Below are 4,805 nucleotides of genomic sequence, written 5' to 3' on the forward strand. Positions count from 1 at the left end.
AGAGCAGGAGCCTGAGATGGGTCTGTAAGGCAGGGAGGAGCTGCCCTGCTTGCTGGTCGCCCCAGAGAAGATGCTCAGTGCCCCTCTTGCCCCAGTGCCACTTGGGTGCTTTCTCCTGCTGGGAACCCACACAGAATAAGGCAAACGGGGAACACCAGGGTGGACACAGAGGCCGAAGCACTTGCAAAGAGAACCTGCGTGGTCCACACAAGGGATGGCCCAGGGATGGCCACAGCCCCCACGTGCTACAGGGCACCTCAAAGCCGGGAGCGTGGGATCCCAGGGTCCAAAACAGAGTTAAAAGCACGGATTTGAGAGCCTTTTCCACGCAGTCAGGAGCCTTGGCCACCGCAGCCTTCCCCACGGGGCCCGAGTGCCGTTCTCGCTGCCGTCATCCCGCGGGGCTGCTCAGAGGAACAGGCAGCATTGCCACCTAATGGGATGTGCTGGGAAAGCCCCGAGCCTCCTGCCAAACCCCAGGACGCCGGAGGCTCCGCAGGAGGTGCAGATGGTCTCACGCAGCTCCCCCGCACCGGCAGAGATGATCCGGTCAGGACGACCCCGGCGCTGTAACACAAACCAGCAGCGACGCGGGCGGGTTTGCGCGCTCGGAGCCGTGCCAGGGAACAGCAGCTACTGACCCGGCGCTGTCACAGCCCGCTCCTGCCTGGCCACGGGGGGAACGAGGTTTATTGCCTCTCAGAGCCGCTTTCCCTCCACTGCCCCCGCGGCTCGCAAAAGCTCCTGCCAGCAGAGCACGGGGAGCTCTGAGCTCTCCAGGAGGCGGCTGCGGGGCCCAGCTGAACACACCTCCAGCCAAAAGGCTGCGTGCACAGACACCCGGGGAAAACCAGATCCGCAGGGACTCCAGAAACCGAGGTGGTTGGGAGGAAGGGGGGCACAGGACCAGTTGGGCAGAGACGGATGCGCTGTGCCACACCCACGGAACCGGGCACAGCCTTTCCGCCCCACTGCTCTCCCTCACCACCTGGAGAGCAGCACGGCATCCACTTTGCACGGTCCATCCTGGGGAACTGCTGGAAGCAGCAAGGGTCCCATCTCTTGAATTAATGCGCTGGACAAAGTCACAAATGCCCTGCCAGAAAGGTTCTGCCAGCTGCTGGAGGGAAGGACCAGAAACCCAGAGAAACTGAAACCACTGCTCTGCCACAGCTTTTAGCCCCCAGCACCCAGACGCACTCTCCTGTTTGGAATGCCAGCAAGTCCTCACGCAGCCAGATCCACCAGCAACCCTTCACTGGCCACACACTCACGTTTCTCCACCTCACACCTCAGTGCACAGACACGGGTGAGGGCTGGGAACACTCACCTGGAGGTGCAGCAGCCCACGTGCCTGTATCCCCATGCAGCACCCCTGTCTGGGATTGTGTCTGCAGGCCATGCTCCCCGATCCAGGAGCAGGTGGAGGAATGAGGTGTGGTGTCTGCCTCTCCCGGAGAGAACCGCAGCGTGTTCCCATTCCCGCTGCCTTTGAAGACACTCAGCACTCAGCTAATTGAGACAAGGCTTTCTCAGGATTTAAGTACCGTTTGTAGCTGTAGTTTTTGTTTGGAAGGGTGGAGAACACAGCTGGAGTGGTCCCATCAGATAGCAGGAGCGAGGCTGGGCTCCAGCACCCGCCGAGGAATTACCCGGCACCAGGAGGCACCGCACTCGTTTTGATCTCGCTGTGAACACATATTTGGAAAAAAAAAAGTAAAAAATTACTTAAAGCTGGGAACAGGAGCAGAACCTGCAAGTTCCACGGCATCCTGCCACCCATGATGCTCAGGAATTACACCTAAGCAGAGCCATGGGAAGCAATGCTGTCAGATGGGCTCAGTGTTGACCAACGTGGATGGGAGCTCCCAGGGCCACACACTCCCATGGAACTTTGCCCAGGATCATGGGATCATGGGATGGTTTCAGTTGGCAGGGACCTTTAAAGCTCATCTAGTAAAACCCACCCTGCCACAGGCAGGGACACCTTCCACCAGCCCAGGTGGCTCCAAGCCCCATCCAACCTGGCCTTGGACACTTCCAGGGATCCAGGGGCAGCCACAGCTTCTCTGGGCACCCTGTGCCAGGGCCTGCCCACCCTCATGATGCCACCTCCTGTCATCTCCAAAAATGCAAGTCAACAGAAAGCCATACCATGGAGGAGAGCCCATCCTTTTTCTTGATCTTTGGACCTTCTTCTCCTCCAAGACATCCCTGAATGCAGATGGCTTTTGGGGTTCTCCAAAAATGTTCAGCTCACACTAAACCTGCACAGGCACCCATCAGGTGCCATCCCAGCCCCTCTCTGCTCTGGTTGCTTCTACTCACTACTGCACAAATGATTCATTTTGCCCAGTCTTTTGCAAACAGCACTAGAAGCCAGCTGGAATTTGTTGTGCACCTAAATTGTGCTTGCTCAGTAAGCTCTTCCACAGAAAGGATTAATTCCAACCTCTGCCTGTGGTGGGGGCACAGCAGAACTGAAGCAGCACAGATAATATCCAAACCTCACTGTCATATTATGGTGCTGCCCCATCCCTGGCAGTGTCCAAGGCCAGGTTGGATGGGGCTTGGAGCAATCTGGACTTGTGGAAGGTGTCCCTGCCCGTGGCAGGGGGTGGAACAAGATGGACTTTAAGGTCCCTCCCAACCCAACCCATTCTGGGATTCTGTGATTAAAACATCAAAGTTTCACCTTGAAGGAAGAAAGGGACGAAGAAATCGGATCCCATAACTGCAGCCCTAGGCCAGATGTCACTGCTGAGGAGCACAGGATGGGCAGGGACAGGCGAGGAGCCACCCACAGGTCTGTTCAGTGGAGAGGCTACCCCTGGAACACCCTGGATGGTCCCAGCTGTGCCCTGGCTGAGGAGGAGGCTATTAATGGCCACACTGGGAGAGCACAGACGTGCTCCAGTCAGCCCCAGCAGAGGCCAGATGGGGTGGTAATGAGACCAAAGCTGAAAGGCCATAAGCTGAGTTGTTTGAGCAGGACAGGTACTGGCATGAAATCACAGGTTCCTGAGGCTGAAGGGCTTCACCTCCTCATCTGAGGCTGCAGCACAGCAAGCCTTTGTTTTGGTGGCAGCACCATTCCCACCCACCACCTCTTTTCTTCCTCCCCTCCTGTGCCACCAAAAAGTGAACCCGAGGCGGAGTTTGTTGCTGAACTACTGGACCGACCAACTGCAGCCACTGGGAAAGCTGCTGACTCTGCCCATAAACGTGCCCTTTCCCAAGGAATCTGCACTGGCAAAGCAGGCAGAACCAAGCATGGGACATGGCAGGCAAACTTCCCCACGCGTTAACACTGCCGTTGGGAATTTGGGACAAGAGGACAGACTGCAGATGGTATCACACGTGCACCTACGCGGGCGCACGGAGAGGACTTGAGCCGTGTTAGCTTTTCCAATCTAAGCAAGAACTGGAAAGGGACTCATCCAACTGGCACAGCACAGCCTCCAAAACCCAAAATCTTTACAGCTGGTTTGCTAAGAGATGTTTTTTTGACTTGCTGGAGTGGGAAGGAGGGAAGAGAAAAACACAGCTAGCACTCCTCCCTACAGCAAGGGGAGAGAAAGTTATTTCCTTCGCAGATTCAGGGTGTAAACAGTTTTACTTTCAAAGCAGAGTTAAAACCTGAATAAAATTAAAAAAAAAAAAAAAAGGCACGCTCAAGAAGCATTCTGTCACCCCACACTGCTCGCCACACAAGCCAACACTGCTTTTCCTGACTGGAATTGAAGTCTTTTCCATCCAAAGCTCAGCTCAGCTCTCAGGGCGCTGCTGGAACAGGCAGGGAAGGCTCTGGAATCTGCTCTGCACCCCACAACAGCTTCCCCAGCTCTACCCACAGCACCAAACACCTTTCCAGGAGATCTGACATCAGGCTGAACACACAGTGCCAAGTGAATTCCAGCACCTGGAGAACACGGCAATGCCAAGATGGAGGACACCTGGACAAACAGAGCTGGACGACTCCAAAGGGATCCTAAAACCACAGCAGGTGTTCTTTTCATCTCCACACTCCTCAGTGCTGGGAGATGGAGCTCTGGGCTCATGATCTCACCGTGTAGGAGAAGAGAACAGCAGTGCAGGCTGGCAGTCCTTTGGGATCAGGGTACCCCATCCTGGAGGAGGGCATGGGATAAGCCATAAAACATGGAAACAAAAAGCTACAGGATCAGTAAGAAGAGCCACATTTCTATCCCACTGGTCATTCATCTCAGTATCTAAAACCAGGCCCCCAAGGCTCTTGTTAAAGGACTCTTTTCATGTTGGTTTTGATACGGGAAGGGGCATGAGCACGATTTGGCTGCTTAATTTCAAGGCACTGCCCTAAATTCCGGGATGCCTGGCAGCACTTCTCCTGGGTGATCGAAGCACTTGGCCCCTTGCTGGAAATGCAAAATTAACTGCAGCCTAAATCTGGACAGCGTTGCTTGAACCAGTGCCAAGGTGCCTCATTTCTGTGACTAACTAACACCAAATGAATCATTTCTTTACAGAAAACCCCTCCAACTTGGACTTTCGGGGGACTTGCAAAAATAATAATTACATTTGTCTTTTATACCCAACAAACATTTTGCTCTACAGTGGAATCAAAGAGGAGATGCTGAGTACAACCACTGGGAATGATTTTGAATATTTTTTTATATTCTTAAGCACAGCCATTTTGCTGTATAAATTGAGATCACCTCTCTCCATCGCTCAGTGAGCTTTGCTGGGTTCCAGCAAGTGCCTTTCAGCACGTGGTGTTGTTCCTAATGAACCCAATAAAACACCGCGCATGACGGAGCAAGAAA

This window comes from Empidonax traillii, unplaced genomic scaffold (assembly GCF_003031625.1).
Source record: "Empidonax traillii isolate 1590-97213 ecotype Southwest subspecies unplaced genomic scaffold, ASM303162v1 scaffold1517:size97247, whole genome shotgun sequence".
NCBI lineage: Eukaryota > Metazoa > Chordata > Aves > Passeriformes > Tyrannidae > Empidonax > Empidonax traillii.